The sequence below is a fragment of the Aptenodytes patagonicus genome, chromosome W (assembly GCF_965638725.1).
Source record: "Aptenodytes patagonicus chromosome W, bAptPat1.pri.cur, whole genome shotgun sequence".
NCBI classification, from domain to species: domain Eukaryota; kingdom Metazoa; phylum Chordata; class Aves; order Sphenisciformes; family Spheniscidae; genus Aptenodytes; species Aptenodytes patagonicus.
This window is the reverse complement of record NC_134981.1, coordinates 20,182,061-20,205,763: the sequence shown is the minus strand read 5'-3', so window position 1 is coordinate 20,205,763 and position 23,703 is coordinate 20,182,061. Positions and strand designations below refer to the sequence as shown.

The 23,703-nt window shown below is 45.7% G+C and overlaps 1 protein-coding gene across 1 annotated transcript in view; it reads left to right on the top strand.

Annotated features, from left to right (window-relative positions):
* Positions 1–23,703, top strand: part of LOC143172146 (proprotein convertase subtilisin/kexin type 5-like) — a 276,611-nt gene that overhangs the window by 32,556 nt on the left and 220,352 nt on the right. The gene's annotated exons all lie outside the window — the stretch shown is intronic.

Below are 23,703 nucleotides of genomic sequence, written 5' to 3'. Positions count from 1 at the left end.
GGAAGACAAACGCCATCACTCCAAACGTCCCCCCCTTCCTTTTTCTTCCCCCAGCTTTATATGCTGAGCATGACGTCACATGGTATGGAATGTCCCTTTGGCCAGTTTGGGTCAGCTGTCCTGGCTGTGCCCCCTCCCAGCTTCTTGTGCACCTGCAGCCTTCTCAGTCCATAGAGCATGGGAAGCTGAAAAGTCCTTGACTCTAGTGCAAGCACTACCTAGCAACAACTAAAACATTGGTGTGTTATCAACATTGTTCTCCTCCTAAATCCAAAACACAGCATTGTACCAGCTACTAAGAAGGAAATTAACTCTATCCCTGCCGAAATCAGGACAATCCCTAACCGTAGAATTGGATTTCTTGTGGTTCTCTTTTAGAAAGGAAGTTTAAAGCATATCTTCTTTAGCATTTTTATGCTGTTCAAGCAATCTACTCCCCCACAACAAAACCCTCAAAACCCCTAGTGGTTTCCACTGGTTAAAATAGTCAGTCTTTTTTTAGACCTTGGATTATGATTGTGGTCTGTGAAGGATATGTGCTATCCTAAAACTTGGCAAGAATTTAAGAGAAGTCTAAGTTATCAGCAAAAATCAGTTTGAATGCTCCACATGTACCATTTCCTACAAGTTAAGCTTCATAGAGGAATACTAAAGAATACATGAATACTTCTGCAGTCTGGAAAGCCATATTTAGGACTGAAGTTCCTCCTGAGGAAGGGACAGGATGAGGGAAATGCATACAGAGCATTTTCACTCCTGTGTCAATAGGGCTGGGCTGCTAAGTTCTGTAAGAGCCCCAGAAGCTCTACTGAGCAGCATGTTTCAGGGATTAGTATGAAAATGGTTAGGGCACAATTCTCTGTTCCCATGAATGTTGACACCCAGCATTCAAACACCAAACGCTGTACTCAGAATAGGTGACACTGCCAAAGGAAAGGAAAGTGTTCACATCTGTCTCATTCCATGCTGTTTCCCACATGCACAGAGGTTGTGAAGTGATTTACATGCAAATGCACAAGTTCACATGTACATACAACTTTAAACATACCTGTTACACCCAGCTTCCAGATACCCCTTCTGCATCTCTGGCAGACAGCCCAAATTACTGTGGCCAAAATCATGAGAGATTCTAAGGCAGAGCACAGCAGAAAATCAGAGACATAATTAGTTTCTCAGTGCCTTCTATGTTATACCATTTGGGTCTTGTTCCATATGCAGCATTCTGTGCTAGTGCTGGTACAGGAATCACATTGCGAAATCATTGTTAAATATCACTTTAATAATGAGAAACTCTACTGAGGGTTGTGTGAAACACTCTACCCTGTTAATGATTCTGTACCCAAAGAGAAGCTGACAGTCTAATACCTTGATCTGGCAAAAGTGTTTGTGATTGACTTTGTGATTGCTCTACTGAATCTGGGCTTGGGAATTCTTGTGTGGCTGCAGACATGTCAAAATATGGACACCAGTATTTGTAGGCTAATGTCTGGTTTGTCCTCAGCATATATGACATTTCATGATTATTAAAGTAGGTTTAAATTCAATTGTGTTGTATAAGCTGGACCTTTTAAAAACAAAATGTTTAATCTTAAAAAAGGCACATTGCATGGACATGAATTTTTCATGCTAAGAAGATGATCATCAAGGTGTTTTTTTCATTTATTTCTGAATTTAAATGTGCCAAGATTGGAGTATGAGGTTGAGTTAAGGAGAAAATAAAACTTTGGCCAATTTATATTTCATGTAGGAGGCACAAAATACAGCAGGAATGAAGAATTTCATTACAATACTAAAACCCTGGGTTTTTAAAAGCAGCATCTTGGACTTCAAGCTTAGAGCAATTCTGATGAGAATGCTATTATGGGAAAGCTTATGTTTCGTATTGGCAATGCTAAGTGTTAAGTTGTTAAACTTCATTAGTGAACAAAAAGATTTTGTTAGCCAAATAGAGTAACAGAACCATTAAACCTTGGGATTAGGTGAACTACTGATGTCTGCCTGGGTAGACATAATCTGTATTAGTACTCGGAGAACAAAGAATTAATAGCACTTGGTAAAAGAATAATAGGAACTGCCACTCTGTTTTCCATGTTCAGAGTTTGACTGGGGAATTTAAGTTAGTTATTAATAATGATATGTTTACCACTGTGGACCCTTTATTTAATTGTCTCAGAAATCCTTTACACAAGCCATCCTTCCTTCTTTAGCTCAGTCAAGATCAAGAATCAGATTTGGTATTTTTAAGGAGCCTGTTGCTGGGTGAATTAGAATATGAACTGATTCACAATGTATGAGAGGACATAGCAACATTTCACTTTAGTACCTGCCTCTGGAGTATTAAACACAATTTGATATAAACATGGGCAAGTAGTCCTACAGTTAGGTCATGTTATAGGGCTTCTTGAGATACAAAGTTGCTGTTCACTGGCACCCAACTGCATTAGATCTGTTATAATTAGTGCTGTTCTAACAGTTCTTATGTTGTTGTAAAGTTTGTACAAGATGGTTGGTATTTTGTTTGTTTAATGGTGATTGAAATCTGTACTTACAGGGGTCCCCGGTATATTAGTCCTAGCTTAAACCAGATTCTGCATCAGCAAAAATCCCTGAGAAGCCTGTGTTGCTTGAACAAGAATCAAGAATAATTTAAACATGCTGAGGATGCATGACAGCATCAGACTTATTTTCAGTTGTGATCCAGTATGATTGCAACTGATTGCAGTTCACAATGTACCTAGACCTAGAGGTTTCACCCTGAGAGTAGGATAAAACATCCTGTTCTGTCTAATTGTTTTGGGGAATAGCAACCTAAAAAGTTGGTGTTTTTTTTTTTCCCGCACATGAAAGAGTGTTTGGTCTGTACATGATGATACAAAACCAGCTCAAAGCTGAAGCTTGTGTGACAGTAACCTAAAAGTGAAAGGCTTAATCCTATCATAATGTTAATGGGACTGAGATTTTTTTGTGAAGAATAAAAGCTTTGTTAATGTCCAATTCTATTACCACATTTATGAGATGACAGCTGATTTTTCTATTAGTGCTTAAAAAGAAAACCCTCAGAAATAATCATCAAAACTACCTACTGGAATTACCTTTTGATGTTTTCTGCTAAAAGCAGAAAAAAGGCTGGTAGGAATTCATTGTAATACAATTTTAGAAATTAAAAATGTACACTGTCAGAGAAGTGTTTCTTGACATAAATTATCATGTTTGATTACTTACACTTATATTTCAGCTTCATCATAATTATCCCAGTTGTTAGCACCTGCCTTAAAGGGTTTTTCTCCTCTCCATATCCTTAATTGCATGTGGATTAAAAAGAAACATTAGATTTCAGAAAATTCTAATTTTCTGTTTGCCAGGTCATTTTACAGAACTCCTTTGCAATGATAATATTGCTGTTAACTGTTGGGCAAGAGTTGGAGATTAGTATAGAGGTTTTAACTGGCTCAATTCCTAAATAGTATAGCAAATGGTTTCAGAAAAGAAAAAAAATTATTCAGCAGGATTGCATTCTCTAACTATTTTCTTATAGTGATTTTCTTAAGCTGGTAGAGGGATGGGCAGGGAAATTAAAAGACAAGGTGGCAAGTAGTTGGGTTGAGATTTTGACCAGTAGTATGCTGTGAAAAACTGCAGTGCCTCACCCTTTTTATCATGTTATCGCAGCATCACATAAGCCCAGCATCAGAACAGGTGGCAAATATCTCATTCTAGTGAGCAACAGAGTTTACAGGGATCGCGGTGCAGCTGCTATTACAGTCTCTGGGCTTCACGGTCAATGAGAAAGGTGGTGGTTGACCTTAAAGATAGAGGCAATGGCTCAGCCACCTCTGACAGAAGTAGCCAAAACTTTGAGAGATAAGAATATTCAAAATGAAGCAGATCACATGGGACTCTGGACTTAGATGTTTCTGGAGCCTTTTGGCTGTGGAAAGGCAAAAGATATGAGATAGATGCTATGACCTGGGGCTTTGCAAGGGACTTTATGAAAAAAAAAATTCTGAAGCATCCCAAAGGTCAATTAGAGCTGAAACTGGCCAGTGCCGTATCTGACAACAAGAAGGGCTTTTTAAGTATGTTAATAGCAAAAGGAGGTCTAAAGAAAACATTGGACCGATACTTGTTGAAGATGGTCACCTGACAAATAGGGATGAAGAAAAAGCAGAGGCATTCAATGCTTTTTTTGCCTCAGTCTTTAATATCAATGACAGACCTTGGGCTGCCCGGTCCTCTGAGTTGGAGGACCACGAGTGTGGGAACAGTGACTTTCCATTTGTGGACACTGGAATTGTAAGGGACCAGCTGTATCAGCTGAATGTTCACAAGTCCATGGGGCCTGATGGGATTCATCCCAGAGTACTGAAGGAGTTAGCAGATGTTACGGCAGGACCCCTCTCAATCATCTACCAAAGGTCTTGGGAGTCTGGGGAGGTCCCCGCTGACTGGAAGCTAGCCAATGCTATTCCAATTTACAAGAAGGGCGTGAGGGAAGACCCAGGAAACTACAGACCTGTTAGTCTAACCTCAGTACCTGGAAAATTTATGGAGAAGATCATGCTGGGTACTATTGAAAGGCATTTAAAGGACAATGCAATCATCAGGCACAGTCAACATGGGTTCACAAAGGGAAAGTCCTGTTTAACTAATTTGACATCCTTCTATGATAAGGTCACCCGCCTAGTGGATGAAGGGAAGGAGGTGGATGTAGTTTTTCTGGATTTTAGTAAGGCTTTTGATGCTGTCCCTCACAGCATCCTTCTGGACAAGTTGTCCAACTGGGAGATGAGCAGGTACACGGTGCGCTGGGTGAAGAACTGGCTGAACGGCAGAGCTCAAAGGGTTGTAGTGAATGGGGCTACATCTGGCAGGCAACCAGTCACCAGCCGTGTTCCTCAGGGCTCAATCCTAGGGCCAGTTCTGTTCAATATTTTTATCAATGATCTGGATGCAGGAGTTGAATGCACCCTTAGCAAGTTTGCTGATGATACCAAACTGGGAGGTGCTGTTGACTCTCTTGAGGGCATTTGAGCATTGATTAATAGGATGAAATTTAACAAGTCCAAATGCTGGATTCTGCACCTGGGACAGAGTAACGCCGGACACAAGTATAAACTGGGAGAGGAGTGGCTAGAGAGCAGCCCTGCAGAAAGGGATCTGGGGGTGCTGGTTGACAGCAGGCTCAATAGGAGTCAGCAGTGTGCCCTGGCAGCCAAGAGGGCAAACCGCATCCTGGGGTGCATTAAACACAGCATAACCAGCTGGTCAAAAGAGGTGATTATCCCGCTGTATTTAGCACTGGTGCGGCCTCACCTTGAGTACTGTGTGCAGTTCTGGGCCCCACAATTTAAGAAGGATGTTGAGGTACTTGAATGCGTCCAGAGGAGGACAACAAAGCTGGTGAAGGGGCTGGAAGGCATGTCCTATGAGGAGCAGCTAAGGACTCTGGGTTTGTCTAGTTTGGAGAGAAGGAGGCTGAGGGGTGACCTAATGAGGCTCTCTTCAGCTTCCTGAGGAGGGGAAGTGGAGAGGGAGGTGCTGATCTCTTCTCCCTGGTATCCTGTGACAGAACGCATGGGGATGGCTCAAAGCTGCATCAGGGGAGGTTCAGACTAGACATTAGGAAACATTTCTTTACCGAGAGGGTGGTCAAACACTGGAACAGGCTTCCTAGAGAGGTGGTCGATGCCCCAAGCCTGTCAGTGTTTAAGAGGCATTTGGACAATGCCCTTAATAAGATGCTTTAACTTTTGGTCAGCCCTGAACTGGCCAGGCAGTTGGACTAGATGATCATTATAGGTCCCTTCTAACTGAAAATATTCTTTTCTTTTCTTTTCTTTTCTTTTCTTTTCTTTTCTTTTCTTTTCTTTTCTTTTCTTTTCTTTTCTAACTTGAATACTGCATAGCAACATGTGGCTTGAAGTCTTTATTACTTCAAAAATTTAGCTGGATTTTAACTCAGAGCTGTTTAAAAACACAGGTGATTGTTCTTTTGAGGAATTGTATTTTTTGACCTTTCTGCATTTGGTGAATTTGAGGCTTGTGCCAACTGAACTCCTTGGCTTTTGCTTCATACTGTGTGTTCTGCTGTTATAATATATTTTCTTTTCAGTACACATGTAGACCAGCTGTTAGGAACAGTGGCAATATTTATGACCATAGTCTAGATCTTGTTACAGAAATTTGTTTAGGGCCCTCAAAAATATGTAAAAATGTTAATTTAGCGGTGATGGAGAAGAAAATTCCCTTCAGGAGATACTTTTCCTATATAGGGAACAAATATTTCTGAAAGTGGATGTTATACAATGATACATTCACAATTGGCTAGATTTAAGATTCAAAATATCCCTCTTAAATTTCTTGAATTTGAGGGCATATCAGGGAAAACAGTTTTGTAGATGTTTTCCCTTCATTGTCTCCAGTAGAAGCTCAACAGTAAGCTATATATGCTGAAGGATTTTGCTCATCCTTAACGATAACAAAATCATTTTAGGTAAAAACTGTGTGAGAAAATTAAACCTGTAAGATGACTATTTCATCATGGTAGTTATAAACATGTGAAAACAGAGGGTTATAAAGGAAACTACTTGGCAATCCTTAGTCTGTGGATGCTAGTAGGTGTTAATAACATTTGAATTACTCTACAGTTCGAGTAAAGCAGTGTAGGCTCCTGAATTTTTGAGCAACAAAGTGGGTTTATAGGAGAAAAAAGATTGGGCAACTAAATGTTTAAAGATAGGTAAAGAGAATTAGTACTTTCATTGCTAATCTGTGTTCTAAGAATGTGCCGGGGAAGACAGCAGCACTGACAGCTGCAACGGTCTCATGTTATACTGTCTTTTTGCTCTCATTAGAGTCAGTTCATATTGCTAGTGGCAGGGAGATAGCAAATTGCTGTTTTGGCTGCTGGGGTATAAAATTGCTGGATATCAGAAAGAGTTGGAAGAGGAAGAAGTGGAGAGATCCTAGTTTTGAAACAGGGAAGATGCGTCATTCTGGAAAAAACTGATCCTGCAGGGCCAAATGCCAGAATATCATCAGAGAGAGATATTGAAAAAACCTACATTTTTGAAAGGAGCATTTTAGAGCAGGCTTTCTAGGAATGTGACAGAGCATATTTTACACATGATTTCCTGAGAGGATACTTCATCTGACACTGATGATATTGGTTATAGTGCAGGATATTCATAGAAAAAGGGATTAAAGGGTGCTTTTTTTCCCTGCATTTGGAAAACTTTCTGGCAGCAATGTATGTTCCTGATGTAACGTGTCAACATTTTTATGCATCTCTGCCTGCTTCTGACAGGCAAGACAATCACGTTTAATTCTAGTGACAACCTTCTCACCCAGATATTTTAAATTGTGAACAGCAAGCGATCATGATACACACAGATAATTTGTCATAGCTAGGGTTATTAAAAGATAATAAAAGGCAGGGGCAGGGAGCTGGAAAGACATCCCTCCCCAAAATAAAGCAAAAGAAAAAAACCTCCAACTGTTTGTGCATCTCCTTAGAACCTCCTTTCTTTTAGAGTCATTTTAAAAAGTCACTATCACTGGAAAGCCTCTCTTATTTCACTTGGCTAGATATTCTGTTTCAGACTAGCAGATCCTCATCATCCTGTGAGCTGCAAGTTTTAATGGCTTAGATGAGGTGCCAGGCAGCTATGCCCTGTTTGTAGCTGTGCTGCTGAGTGTCTGTGGCCTTCATCAGACTACTTCGCTCCTTTGTGCTGACTCCCTGCCTGTGAAATGCGGAGAATGCTGACAGCTGAATAAAAACTTCAGCAAATGGCAAATGCAAAGCAAATACTATATATTTTATTCTGTGGAAGTGTATTTCTATTGGTGCCACACAGAACATTTTATGAAGACAAACAATGTTTTAGTAAACTAAAACACTTACTTACTCTAAATCCTCTCCATATAATCCATGTAAACCAGTTGTTTCCATTGGTGTGTTGACTGTATTTAGCCTAGATTATTGTTTAAATATTTTTTTCCCCCTTTTTGAGGGAGACTAAATTCTGTCACTCCTATTGATGCTGAGATTCTAAATAAATATAAAGGCCAAAATACCTGATGGTCTTTGCTTTTGTAAAGGAATCAAATAGAAAAGTTCTTTTTAAGTACATTTACCAAACTCAAAGTCAATTAACTGTTTAATCAATAGCTGTTATAACAACTGTATGTGATCATATAATAAAACCAGAATTTCTGAATTCTAAAGTTTTCTGTTTTCCAGGGTGTTCCAAAGAAACTATTTCTCCAAACTACAGTTGTCAGTAGACACATAGCCTGTAAGATCAAAAGGAAACATTGTGATCATCTGATCAAACCATCTGTGGTGGGTTGACTTTGGCTGGCTGCCAGGTGCCCACCAAGCCACTCTCTCATTCCCCCTCCTCAATAGGACAGGGGGAGAAAATAAGATGGAAAAGCTCGTGGGTTGAGATAAGGACAGGGAGATCGCTCAGCAATTACCATCATGGGCAAAACAGACTTGACTTAGGGAAATTAATTTAATTTATTGCCAATTAATCGGAGTAGGATAATGAGAAATAAGAACAAGTCTAAAAACATCTTCCCTCCACCCCTCCCTTCTTCTCAGGCTCAACTTCACTCCCAACTCTTCTACCTCCTCCCCCCGAGTGTCACAGGGGGATGGGGAATGGGTGTTGCAGTCAGTTCATAACAATTCGTCTCTACTGCTCCTTCCTCCTCACGCTATTCCCTTGCTCCAGCATAGAGTCCCTCCCACAGGAGATAGTCTTTCACGAACTTCTTCAACATGGGTCCTTCCCACGGGCTGCAGTTCTTCAAGAACTGTTCCAGTATGGATCCTTTCCACGGGGTACAGTCCTTCAGGAACGGACTGCTCCAGCGTGGGTCCCCCCACAGGGTCACAGGTCCTGCCAGAAAACCTGCTCCTGTGTGGACTCCTCTCTGCTGGGCCGCAGTTCCTGCCAGGAGCCTGTTCTTGCATGGGCTCTCCATGGGCTGCAGCTTCCTTCAGGGTACATCCACCTGCTCCGGCGTGGAGTCCTCCATGGGCTGCAGAGTAGATATCTGCTCCACTGTGGACCTCCGTGGGCTGCAGGGGAATCTCTGCTCTGGTGCCTGGAGTACCTCCTCCCCCTTCTTCTTCAATGACCTTGGTGTCTGCATAGTTGTTTCTCTCACATTTTCTCACTCCTCTCTCCCAGCTGCTGTTGTGCAGCGTTTTTTACCCCTTCTTAAATATGTTATCACAGAGGCGCTACCAACATCACTGATTGGATCAGCCTTGGCCAGTGGCGGGTCCGTCTTGAAGCCGGCTGGAACTGGCTCCGTCCAACATGGGGGCAGCTTCTGGTGTCTTCTCACAGAAGCCACCCCTGCAGCCCCCACGCTACCAAAAACTTTGCCATGGAAACCCAATACACCATCTTTGACCAGACATTGTATGGCTCTCTGGAATTAATTTCTATTTGAAGCTGAGCATAGGTTTTAGAAGTCTTCCAATTTTAATTAAAACATTTCCAGCAATGGAGAGTTTTCAGAAGTTTTTAAGTTGTTCTGTTATTTAAATCTTTTTGTTTTATCTGAGTTTATCTAGTTTCAAATTCTAGCCACTTGATGTTGCTATAACTTTGTGAACTCGAAGACAAAGTTTGCTTATAGCAGTTTGCTTACCTGCATATGTTTGGACACTGTCTTAACACCCATAATCTTCCATTTCCTCAACTAAGAATACCTCCTAGAACCGCTCTATTGTGGATCTGTTTTTTTCTTTTCATCATTTTTGTACCTCTTTCCTGGGTCCTTGCTATATCAACATACTTCCTTTGCTTTGGATGTAGGAAGCTGACAGTGAGAGCTGCAACAGTGGTCAGTTAACTCTGTTAACTTGTTTAGTCATTTATGGACCCAGATACACTTTGATTTGATGGTCTAAAGAAGGCATTTAGATAATTTAATACTGTTACCTTCTTTGTGAGAGACTGAGATTTATTACCATCTCTTTTGACTTTCCCACTGTCCTGGCAAATAGTGGAAGTGCAGTCAGGAGCTTTGAAGCTGTCATCTAATGGGTAATACATGTGATGTAATCCACCAGAGTTCAGTTTTGTCTTTTGGTCCTTCCTATCAGCAGGTAAATGAACTGGACAGATGATTAGAAATATAATAATAGTACTAATAATAGGAAAGGTTATGAAAGCCTTTATAGTTTTTGAAGCTTCTGAAACGTCTGCCCTGGTTAGAGCAGACATCTTCTGTAGCACATCCCAGATGATGTCAAACAAAACTTATGTTTGTATACTTCAGAAAATGGATGTTTGCATGCATGAAGATTGCCTTGGTCAGAGGAAGAAAAGGTTTTATTGGTACTGAGTATTCATAACCTGTAATCATATAAATAATCATATTTATAGTAGGCCATTTAAAAATGCTTTTATCCCAACAGAAGACAAAGTAAAAATAGCTCATAAAGATTGCTACCAAGTGACATAAACATAGATAAGAGAAATTTAGGCAAGACTGTCCAAACCACACTGTAACCTCATGTAAATGGTCTAATTGGAGATGTAAAGTTTTATACATTCAATTGGAAAGACAGTCCTGTAAATGACAGCCATGGAAATAATGCTCTTTATTTTCTTTTTCTGAATTTATAGTATGGAAGAGTGTTGTGAATTATGAGTGCAGAGAAATAGAGCCATAACTAAATGACTGTTCTTGGCATGCTTCTAATGTCAAAATGAACACAGGGACTATCAGGGAGCTACAAAGCCAAGTAGTTTTGGATCTAGGCATCTCCTGCAATGGAGACTAGTTGTGAAAAGAACAGCTCATCCTTTCCTGGGTAAGCAATGCTGTGAGAGCACAGCTAACGGAGACAGCCAACAGACGCAGCAGTTTGTGCAGCAGTTCACACAGAAGGGTGTGAAAAAGGGGGCCTCAGTTGAAACTGTGCCACTGTAACAGTCTCAGACATAGTGGTAACATGCCACAGAGCAGTTTCTCCAGCAGATGTTGGAACAGCTGTCCCTGCTAGGGCAGAGGCTTCAACACAGACTGAGCTTCAGATGGCAGATGCAGCCCTCCAAGTCCCAGGCTGCAGGGAGTGTCTGGGGCCTCTCTGATGCCAGGAGAGATGGGCCTCTGTCCTGCAGGAGGTGTGCTGTCTTGGAGGAGCTGTGCCACCAAGTGGAGGAGTTATGGGAAGAAGTGAGCAGGCTGTGCAGCATCAGAGAAGATGAAAGGGAGGTAGACAGCATCTTCTCTGATACTCAACAGCTTGAAGAACCTCACACCCCATCTGCAACAGAGAAGCAGGCAGTGTCTACTCTCACTATCAAGGTAAGCAAAACCTCTGGAGAAGGGGAAGGATGGAAGCTGGTGACTTCTGGCACCAAGAGGAAGGCTCCTGCCCCACCTAAGGGCTTACAACTGCAAAATAGGTTCACCACCCTCAAAGCTGAAGGGGAGCCAGATGTGTCTACAAGCAAAGGACTGGGTCTACCTGACCCTAAACCATGAAAGACTACCAGGAAGAAATGGCGAGTCATTGTAATGGGTGACTCCCTGCTGCGAGGGACACAGGCATGCATCTGTTAACCTGACCAATTGTCTAGAGAGGTTTGCTGCCAGCCGGGGGCCAGGATCCGGAATATTGTGGAGGGACTGCTGAAGCTCATCTGGCCCTCTGAATACTACTCCCTGCTGTTATTCCATGTGGGCACAAATAATACTGCCAAGGGCAACCTGGAGAGTATCAAAAGTGACTACAGAGCTCTGGGGGCAGTAGTCAAGGGCATGGTGGCCCAGGTGGTGTTCTCCTCAGTCCTGCCGGTGAGGGGAAAAGGTGTGAGGAGAAGGGCACTAATAGGACAAGTCAATAATTGGCTGCGGAACTGGTGTTTGTGACAGGGTTTTGGTTTCTATGACCATGGGAACCTGTTTGCAGACCAGCGTTTACTTGGGAGATGGGATCCATCACACTAAGCAGGGAAAAGGTATTTTTGCCAGCAGGATGGCTAACCTCATAAGGAGGGCTTTAAACTAAGAATGATGGGGGAGGGAGAGAGTAACCAGCAGCCCTGTGAGTGAGTGACGGACAGGATTGCTGACCAAAGGACCTAGGGTGATGTGACTGAAAGGGATCACAAACTCAACAAAATGGGGCTTAAGTGGGGTCACCTCTGTCACTTGCATGTAAGCAAAGAAGGGCATACAAGGCACCATTATGGAAAAATCCCCCAAACCCTCTCCAAGAACTCAACATGCTAGAGTGCCTCTCTAAACTGCCTGTATACTAACTAATGCATGCAGTATGGGGAATAAACATGAGGAGTGTCGTGGTTTAACCTCAGTCGGCAACTAAGCACCACGCAGCCGCTCGCTCACTCCCCCCACACCCAGTGGGATGGAGGAGAGAATTGGAAGAGCACAAGTGAGAAAAACTCGTGGGTTGAGATAAAAACAGTTTAATAATTGAAATAAAATGATAATAATAATAAGACGATAATAATAATAATACACAAAGCAAGTGATGCACAGTACAATTGCTCACCACCCGCCGACGGATGCCCAGCCAGTCCCCGAGCAGTGGCCCCCCCGGCCAGCTTTCCCCGGTTTATGTACTGAGCATGACGTCACATGGTATGGAATGTTCCTTTGGCCAGTTTGGCTGTGCCCCCCTCCCAGCTTCTTGTGCACCTGCAGCCTTCTCAGTCGGTAGAGCATGGGAAGCTGAAAAGTCCTTGGCTAGTGTAAGCATTACCTAGCAACAACTAAAACATCTGTGCGTTATCAACTTTGTTCTCATCCTAAATCCAAAACACAGCACTGTACCAGCTACTAGGAAGGAAATTAACTCTATCCCTGCCGAAACCAGGACAATATCCACCCCTTATTCTATACCATCTACATCATGCTCAAGTCTCATATTTTCCAGTACATTTTCATTAATCACCACCCCCCTTTTTTTTTTAATATATATATATATATAATAATAGAATCATTGAGGTTGGAAAAGACCTCTAAGATCATCGAGTCCAACCGTCGATCCAACACCACCATGTCCACTAAACCATGTCCCCAAGTGCCTCATCTACTCGTCTTTTAAATACCTCCAGGGATGGGGTCTCCACCACTTCCCTGGGCAGCCTGTTCCAATGTTTCACCACTCTTTCAGTAAAGAAATTTTTCCTTACATCCAATCTAAACCTCCCCTGGCGCAACTTGAGGCCATTTCCTCTCGTCCTATCGCTAGTTACTTGGGAGAAGAGACCGACACCCACCTCGCTACAACCTCCTTTCAGGTAGTTGTAGAGCGCAATAAGGTCTCCCCTGAGAATCCTTTTCTCCAGGCTAAACAACCCCAGTTCCCTCAGCCGCTCCTCATAAGACTTCTTCTCCAGACCCCTCACCAGCCTCGCTGCCCTTCTCTGGACACGCTCCAGCACCTCAACATCCTTCTTGTAGTGAGGGGTCCAAAACTGAACACAGTATTCGAGGTGCGGCCTCACCAGGGCCGAGTACAGGGGCACGATCACTTCCCTACTCCTGCTGGCCACACTATTTCTGATACAGGCCAGGATGCCATTGGCCTTCTTGGCCGCCTGGGCACACTGCTGGCTCATGTTCAGCCGGCTGTCGACCAGCACCCCCAGGTCCTTTTCCAACAGGCAGCTTTCCAGCCACTCTGCCCCAAGCCTGTAGCGCTGCATGGGGTTGTTGTGGCCGAAGTGCAGGACCCAGCACTTGGCCTTGTTGAACCTCATACAATTGGTCTGGGCCCATCGATCCAGCCTGTCCAGGTCCCTCTGCAGAGCCTTCCTGCCCTCGAGCAGATCAACACTCCCACCCAACTTGGTGTCATCTGCAAACTTCCTGAGGGTGCACTCAATCCCCTCATCCAGATCATTGATAAAGATATTGAACAAGACCGGCCCCAAAACTGAGCCCTGGGGAACACCGCTCGTGACCGGCCGCCAACTGGATTGAACTCCATTCACCACAACTCTCTGGGCCTGGCCGTCCAGCCAGTTTTTGACCCAGCGCAGAGTACACCTGTCTAAGCCGTGAGCCACCAGCTTCCCTAGGAGAATGCTGTGGGAGACGGTGTCAAAGGCCTTGCTGAAGTCCAGGTAGACCACATCCACAGCCTTTCCCTCATCCACTAGGCGGGTCACCTGGTCATAGAAGGAGATCAGGTTGGTCAAGCAGGACCTGCCTCTCATGAATCCGTGCTGGCTAGGCCGGATCCTCTGGTTGTCCCGCTCATGCCTTGTGAGCGCCCTCAAGATGAACCGCTCCATAATCTTCCCCGGCACCGAGGTCAGGCTGACAGGCCTGTAGTTCCCCGGATCCTCCTTCCGGCCCTTCTTGTAGATGGGCGTCACATTGGCAAGCCTCCAGTCTTCCGGGACCTCCCCCGTTAACCAGGACTGCTGATAAATGATGGAGAGCGGCTTGGCGAGCACCTCCGCCAGCTCACTCAGGACTCTCGGGTGGATCCCATCCGGCCCCATAGACTTGTGAGCGTCCAGGTGGCGTAGCAGGTCATTGACTGCTTCCTCTTGGATTATGGGGGGTTCATCCTGCTCGCCGTCCCTGTCTTCCAGCTCAGGGGGCCGAGTACCCTGAGGATAACTGGTCTGCCTGTTAAAGACTGAGGCAAAGAAGGCATTGAGTACCTCAGCCTTTTCCTCATCCTCGGTGACAATGTTCCCCCCCGCATCCAATAAGGGATGGAGATTCTCCTTGGCTCTCTTCTTGTCATTAATATATTTGTAAAAGCTTTTTTTGTTGTCTTTTACGACAGCGGCCAGATTGCGTTCTAGCTGGGCTTTTGCCTTTCTCATTTCTTCTCTGCACGACTTAACGAGATCCCTGTACTCTTCTTGAGTCGCCTGCCCCTTCTTCCACAAGCGGTAAACTCTCCTTTTTTTCCTGAGTCCCAGCAAGAGCTCCCCGTTCAGCCAGGCCGGTCGTCTTCCCCACCCATTCTTCTTATGGCACATGGGGACAGCCTGTTCCTGCACATTTAAGACTTCCTTCCTGAAGATCGTCCAGCCTTCCTGGACCCCTTTGCCCTTCAGGACTGTCTCCCAGGGGACTCTCTCAACCAGCGTCCTGAACAGGCCAAAGTCTGCCCTCCGGAAGTCCATGGTTGCGGTTTTGCTGCCCCCACTCCTTACTTCACCAAGAAGCGAGAATTCTATCATTTCATGGTCGCTAAGCCCAAGACGGCCTCCGACCACCACATCTCCCACCAGTCCTTCTCTGTCTGTAAACAGCAGGTCGAGCGAGGCTCCTCCCCTGGTAGGCTCACTTACCAGCTGTGTCAGGAAGTTGTCTTCCACACACTCCAGGAACCTCCTAGACTGCTTCCTCTCTGCCGTGTTGTATTTCCAGCAGACGTCCGGGAAGTTGAAGTCCCCCACGAGAACAAGGGCTAGCGATTGAGAGACTTCTGCCAGCCGCTTGTAGAACGCTTCATCCGCCCCTTCATCCTGGTTGGGTGGTCTATAACAGACTCCCAGCAGGATATCTGCCTCGTTGGCCTTCCCCCTCATCCTTACCCATAAACACTCGACCGTATCATCATCACCATCGCTGAGCTCTAGACAATCGAAACACTCCCTAACATACAGGGCCACCCCACCGCCTCTCCTTCCTCGCCTGTCCCTTCTGAAGAGTCTATAGCCATCCATTGCAGCACTCCAATCATGAGAGTCACCCCACCATGTTTCCGTGATGGCGACTAAGTCGTATCTCTCCCGCTGCACAATGGCTTCCAGCTCCTCCTGTTTGCCGCCCATGCTGCGTGCATTGGTGTAGATGCACTTGAGCTGGGCTATCGATTTCGCCCTCGGCATCGGCACGCCACCCCTAGGCTCATCTCTAGTGAGCCTGGTTTTATCCCCTTCCCCCTTCAAACCTAGTTTAAAGCCCTCTCAATGAGCCCTGCCAATTCATGAGCCATGATCCTTTTTCCCCTGTGAGATAGCTGGACTCCATCTGCCGCCAGCAGGCCCGGTGCCGTGTAAACCTCCCCATGATCAAAAAAGCCAAAATTCCACCGATGGCACCAGCCCCTGAGCCACGTGTTGATCAGGTGTGTTTTCCTGCTCCTTTCAGTATCCTTCCCTGCCACTGTAGGGATAGAGGAAAACACTACCTGTGCTCCCGATCCTTCAACCAGTCGCCCCAGTGCCCTGAAGTCCCTTTTGATCACTGCAGGACTTCTCTCTGCAACCTCATCACTGCCAGCCTGTATAACCAGCAGCGGGTAGTAATCGGAAGGCCGTACCAGACCAGGGAGCTTCCTAGTGATGTCTCTGACCCGGGCCACAGGGAGGCAGCAGACTGTATATATATATATATACACACACACACACACAGAGATATCATTCCCTTAGTCTGTGGGCCATCCCTCTAAAATGTTCGGTGAGTTCATTTAGTCCATGACTTCAGACTCCATCTGTCATAATAATCTTCCAGGGCAGGAAAAATGGAGATGGTATGTGGTGCTGGATTGTTTCGTGTTGAAGTCAGTTCTGGTACCATCATCACTGTGCTTTGCTTGGTTTCACTGAAGTTATTCTTCATTAGTCTGGGTGATTCTTATTGTAATAACATTAGTATGGCATATAATATTATTAGTATTATTAGTATATCTGTGTATTATTAGTATAACTATTATAACTATAATTAGTACTTAACATCACATAATTCAGATCATTGGCTATTCTCACCCAAAATCAAATCCCCTTGAGGTACACATCGGACTTCCCCATCCTTCCGCATTATCCACCAAGTGCACCCAGGTCCTTGAGCAAAAGCAATCCCACGGATGGGTTTGCCTTTGCCCGAGGCAGGAATAACCCAAACTGTCTTCCCCAACATATTTTTTATGTGCATTACAGGGACTTTATTCCCATCTACAGTACGTAAGAGTTTTGACTGGGCAGGACCAGCTCAATTGGCAGATCCCCTCGTGTTGACTAACCAGGTGGCCTTTGCTAAATGCGTATCCCAATGTTTGAATGTCCCGCCACCCATTGCTCTCAGCGTAGTCTTTAAGAGTCCATTGTATCGTTGGATTTTCCCAGAGGCTGGTGCATGATAGGGGATGTGATACACCCACTCAATGCCGTGCTCTTTGGCCCAGGTGTCTATGAGGTTGTTTCGGAAATGAGTCCCATTGCCTGACTCAATTCTTTCTGGGGTGCCATGTCGCCATAGGACTTGCTTTTCAAGGCCTAGGATAGTGTTCCGGGCAGTGGCATGGGGCACGGGATATGTTTCCAGCCATCCGGTGGTTGCCTCCACCATTGTAAGCACGTGGCGCTTGCCTTGGTGGGTTTGTGGGAGTGTGATATAATCAATCTGCCAGGCCTCCCCATATTTATATTTCAGCCATCGTCCTCCATACCAGAGAGGCTTTAACCGCTTGGCTTGCTTGATCGCAGCGCATGTTTCGCATTCATGGATAACCTGCGCAATAGTGTCCATGGTCAAGTCCACCCCTCGATCACGAGCCCATCTGTATGTTGCGTCTCTTCCTTGGTGACCTGAGGTGTCATGGGCCCACCGAGCTAGAAATAATTCACCCTTATGTTGCCAGTCCAGATCCACCTGAGCCACTTCAATCTTAGCAGCCTGATCCACCTGCTGGATGTTTTGATGTTCTTCAGTGGCCCAACTCTTGGGTATGTGAGCATCTACGTGACGGACTTTTACAACCAGGTTCTCCACCCGGGCAGCAATATCTTGCCACAATGCGACAGCCCAGATGGGTTTGCCTCTGCACTGCCAACTGCTCCACTTCCATCGCTGCAACCGCCCCCACAGGGCATTTGCCACCATCCATGAGTCAGTCTAGAGATAGAGCACTGGCCCCTTTTCTTGGTCAGCAATGTCTAAAGCCAGCTGGATGGCCTTTACTTCTGCAAATTGGCTCGATTCACCTTCTCCTTCAGCAGTTTCTGCAACTTGTCGCATGGGACTCCATACAGCAGCTTTCCACCTCCGATGCTTTCCCATAATATGACAGGACCCATCAGTGAACAGGGCATATTGCTTCTCATTTTCTGGTAGTTCATTATACATTGGGGCCTCCTCAGCACGCGTCACCTCCTTCTCTGGCGATATTCCAAAATCTTTGCCCTCTGGCCAATCCATGATCACTTCCAGGATTCCTGGGCGACTGGGGTTTCCTGTTCGAGCCTGTTGTGTGATCAGTGCGACCCACTTACTCCACGTAGCATCAGTTGCATGATGTGGACAGGGGACCCTCCCTCTGAACATCCAGCCCAGCACTGGCAGTCGGGGTGCCAGGAGGAGCTGTGCTTCAGTGCCGATCACTTCTGAAGCAGCTCGAACCCCTTCATATGCTGCTCATATCTCTTTTTCAGTTGGAGTATAGCGGTCCTCGGATCCTCTGTATCCCCGACTCCAAAACCCTAGGGGTCGACCTCGAGTCTCCCCTGGTGCTTTCTGCCAGAGGTTCCAGGTAGGGCCATTCTCCCCGGCTGCGGTGTAGAGCACATTTTTACACCTTACCCTGCCTGGACTGGCCCAAGGGCTACTGCGTGAACTCTCTCCTCTTTAATTTGTTCAAAGGCTTGTCGTTGCTCAGGGCCCCATTTGAAATCGTTCTTCTTCCGGGTCACTTGGTAGAGAGGGTTTACAATCAGACTGTAATTTGGAATATGCATTCTCCAAAAACCCACGACGCCTAAGAAAGCTTGTGTTTCCTTTTTGCTAGTTGGTGGAGACATGGCTGTTATTTTGTTGATCACATCCATTGGGATCTGACGACGTCCATCTTGCCTTTTTATTCCTAAAAACTGGATCTCCTGTGCAGGTCCCTTGACCTTACTTTGTTTTATGGCAAAACCGGCCTTCAGCAGCATTTGGACTATTTCCTTCCCTTTTTCAAAAACTCCTCCTGCTGTGTTGCCCCACACGATGATGTCATCAATGTATTGCAGGTGTTCTGGAGTCTCACCCTGTTTCAGTGCAGTCTGGATCAGTCCATGGCAGATGGTGGGGCTGTGTTTCCACCCCTGGGGCAGTTGGTTCCAGGTGTACTGGACGCCCCTCCAAGTGAAAGCAAATTGTGGCCTGCACTCTGCTGCCAAAGGGATTGAGAAAAACGCATTAGCAATATCAATTGTGGCATACCACTTGGCTGCCTTTGACTCCAGTTCGTATTGAAGTTCTAGCATGTCTGGCACAGCAGCACTCAGCGGTGGCGTGACTTCATTTAGGCCACGATAGTCTACTGTTAGTCTCCACTCTCCATTAGACTTCCACACTGGCCATATGGGACTGTTAAAGGGTGAGCGAGCCTTGCTGATCACTCCTTGGCTCTCCAGTCGACGAATCAGCTCATGAATGGGAATCAGGGAGTCTCGGTTGGTGCGATATTGCCGCCGGTGCACCGTGGTGGTAGCGATTGGCACCTGTTGGTCTTCGACCTTCAGCAACCCCACAACAGAGGGGTCCTCCAAGAGACCAGGCAAGGTGGACAGCTGTTTAATTTCTTCCGTCTCCAAGGCAGCTATACCAAAAGCCCACCGGTACCCTTTTGGGTCCTTGAAATACCCTCTCCTGAGGTAGTCTATGCCAAGGATGCACGGAGCGTCTGGGCCAGTCACAATGGGGTGCTTCTGCCACCCATTCCCAGTTAGACTCACTTCAGCCTCCAATACAGTTAGCAGTTGGGATCCCCCCGTCACCCCAGAAATACAGATGGGTTCTGCCCCTATATAGGTTGATGGCATTAGGGTACAATGTGCAGCGGTGTCTACCAGAGCCTTATACTCCTGTGGGTCTGATGTGCCAGGCCACCGAATCCACACAGTCCAGTAAACCCGGTTGTCCCTTTCCTCCACCTGGCTGGAGGCAGGGCCCCTCTAATCCTCATCACAGTACTCGTTTCTCATTTCTTGTACATACGAGTCAGAAGTTTCTTCATTAAGATCAGGAGTAAGATCAGCCCTTCTACTCTCTCTGGGGAACTGCCCGCTGGAAACTGGAGCAGCAATTTTCCTGGAAGAACCTCTTTCTGTGATTGTTTTCCCTTGCAATTCACGTACCCGTGCCCCTAGGGCTGCAGTAGGTTTTCCATCCCACTTCCTCATGTCCTCTCCGTGGTCACGCAGGTAAAACCATAGGGTGCCCCGTGGTGTGTACCCTTTATATTCTCTCTCTTGAGCAAAAGAACGCTGACTCCTAATAGCCGAGATACTGGTCCGTACAGGTGGGGAGTAGGACATATCCTCTTTGAATTGCTGGAACTCCCGGGACAGTTTCTCCACAGCCGAGACGTATGAGGAAGAGAGACTTTCCTCATATTGCCGGAGTTGACCAGCCAATTCATCCACTGTTTGTTCCTCTCCATCTTTCCAGGTCATCACTGCCAATGAATTGGCATATGACGATGGTGAGCTCCTTATAAACTTCCGCCTCATGGGTCGTGTGCACTTGACTTCGTCTGGATCTTTGGATAGTTGTTCATTGTTCAGGTCATCATAAATCACCTCCAGCACAGCTAATTCTCTCAGAAACTGGATACCCTTCTCCATGGTGGCCCATTTGCTTGGGCGACATATGACATCTTCCTTGAAGGGATACCTTTCCTTCACGCTTGACAAGAGTCGCCTCCAAAGGCTGAGGATACGTGTCCCTTTTCCAATTGCTTTGTCAATGCCCCCTTCCCTGGAAAGGGATCCCAGCTGCTTGGCTTCTTTACCCTCTAATTCCAGGCTACTGGCCCCATTATCCCAGCATCAGAGCAGCCAGGTGACAATATGCTCGCCTGGACGGCGGCTGAAATCCTTTCGTATATCTCGCAGCTCACTCAGGGATAGAGATCAGGTGGTCACTGCCTCGTTTATGAGTTCTTCCTCTTCTTCCTCCCTGAGCAGCAGCCGGCTCTCCTCCTGCTGTTCTTGTGATGGCCCTTCTCCAGGGTCATCTGTCTCGTACACTTCTTCCTCCAGCCCCCTTTTAGAAGAAGCTTCTTCCTCCCTTACTAAACGAGCCGACTTCCGCTTCCAAGATTTCTTCTTGTGTACAGGGGCGACTGATACTGGCACAGGCTGGTTCTTTGGTTCAGCCACAGGGCGTGTCGCCGGGGTTTGAGTGGCCGCAGGGCCTGTCGCTGGGGTCTGAGTAGCTGCAGTGCATGTCGCCGGGGTCTGAGTAGCTGCAGTGCATGTCGCCGGGGTCTGAGTGGCCGCAGTGCGTGTCGTTTTACTGTCAGATCCAGAGACCTTCTCTTCCCTTTGAGGGTACTGAATGGTGTTGAACAGGGCTCGGTAGGCATGGGCCAGGCCCCAGCACGTTGCAATGATCTGCATCTCTCTGGAGTTGCCAGGGTGACAGCATACTTTGTCCAAATGTTCTACTAACTTTTCAGGATTCTGCACTTGCTCAGGGGTGAAGTTCCAAAACACTGGGGGTGCCCATTGGCCTAGGTACTTGCCCATCTTGTCCCACACACCCTGCCACTCATAACTACTCAGCTTTGGGGCAGATCTCTGGATGATATTCTTAAATTGCTTACCAACTTTAGACAAAACCGAAACAATATTCCCAAGAAGTACCAATAGAAGTATCTTAACTGCCCAAGGCTGTTCAAAATACTGAAAAGTTACTGTAATGAAGGAGGAAACATCATAGAAGAAGGTAGTGACACTGCTATTCTGTATTTCCTCCGTAAAAAAACTCTCAGAAAAGTCACTGTAATTGCTAGTTGTCTCCACGAAATGGTATCCGTGGTACAGTAACGGCTTCATTGCGAAATTTACATACCACACTAAGGTCAAGGTCAATGTTCTAAAAACAAACCTCACAAGCGAGACATCACTAATTACTGCAGACAACAGCAAACTGCAAAAACCAACACCAATCTTTAACATGTACAGCAAAAAAAGGAGCACGATGCAGCTTACACAAATCAATATCGAGAACAGAGAAACCAACATTGTGACCCACAACTACTAACAGATATAAGTTCCTTAATACACTCCGGTTAATCTGTTATTATCTCAAACCCTTCGTGCCCCACGTTGGGCGCCAAAAAGGACTGTCGTGGTTTAACCTCAGTCGGCAACTAAGCACCACGCAGCCGCTCGCTCACTCCCCTCCACCCCCGGTGGGATGGGGGAGAGAATTGGAAGAGCACAAGTGAGAAAAACTCGTGGGTTGAGATAAAAACAGTTTAATAATTGAAATAAAATGATAATAATAATAATAATAATACACAAAGCAAGTGATGCACAGTACAATTGCTCACCACCCGCCGACCGATGCCCAGCCAGTCCCCGAGCAGCGGCCCCCCCTGGCCAGCTTTCCCCAGTTTATGTACTGAGCATGACGTCACATGGTATGGAATGTCCCTTTGGCCAGTTTGGCTGTGCCCCCCTCCCAGCTTCTTGTGCACCTCCAGCCTTCTCAGTCGGTAGAGCATGGGAAGCTGAAAAGTCCTTGGCTAGTGTAAGCATTACCTAGCAACAACTAAAACATCGGTGCGTTATCAACTTTGTTCTCATCCTAAATCCAAAACACAGCACTGTACCAGCTACTAGGAAGGAAATTAACTCTATCCCTGCCGAAACCAGGACAAGTACAAAGCTCAAATACCAGATTAAGCTCCAGGCCAGTGTTTTAATAAGAAACCTCCCAGGCAAAACATCAGTAATCACTGCAGACCACAGCAAACTGCAAAAGCCAACAGTAATCTTTAACATGTACAGCAAAAAAAAGTGCATGATGCAGATAAGATAAACTAATATTGAGAACAGATGAATCAATATTGTGACCCGCAACTGTTAACAGATATAAATTCCTTAATGCGCTCTGGTTAATCTGTTATTATCTGAAACGATTCGTTTTCCTCGTTAGGCGCCAAAAAGGACTGTCATGGTTTAACCTCAGTCGGCAACTGAGTACCACACAGCCGCTCGCTCACTTTCCCCCCCGCCCACGGTGGCATGGGGGAGAGTATCAGAAGAGTAAAAGTGAGAAAATTCGTGGGTTGAGATAAGAACAGTTTACTAATTGAAATAATATAAAATACTACTACTACTACTAATAATAGAAGAATATACAAAGGAAGTGATGCACAGTGCAATTGCTCACCACCCGCCGACCGATGCCCAGCCAGTCCCCGAGCAGCAGCCCCCCCCGGCCAGCTTTCTCCCAGTTTATATACTGAGCATGACGTCACATGGTATGGAATATCCCTTTGGCCAGTTTGGCTGTGCCCCTTCCCAGCTTCTTGTGCACCTCCAGCCTTCTCAGTCGGTAGAGCATGGGAAGCTGAAAAGTCCTTGGCTAGTGTAAGCACTACCTAGCAACAACTAAAACATCAGTGTGTTATCAACATTGTTCTCCTCCTAAATCCAAAACACAGCACTATACCAGCGACTAGGAAGAAAATTAACTCTATCCCAGCCGAAACCAGGACAGCAAGAGATGTGCCACCAGTCTCATTCTCCCCTGCTACATGACTGAGTAACGGCTTAGGTCTCAGGTGTTCAGTAACCCTAATATAGTCATTGGATATTGGCATATCCTCCTAATGCACTTTAATCCCAAATTTTTTTAACTTCTTTTTCATTTCTTAGAATGTGAAATGCAAATGGAGAATGTTGTCAACTTTTTTTTTTAAACAGAGCTCGTATCGCCAAAAAT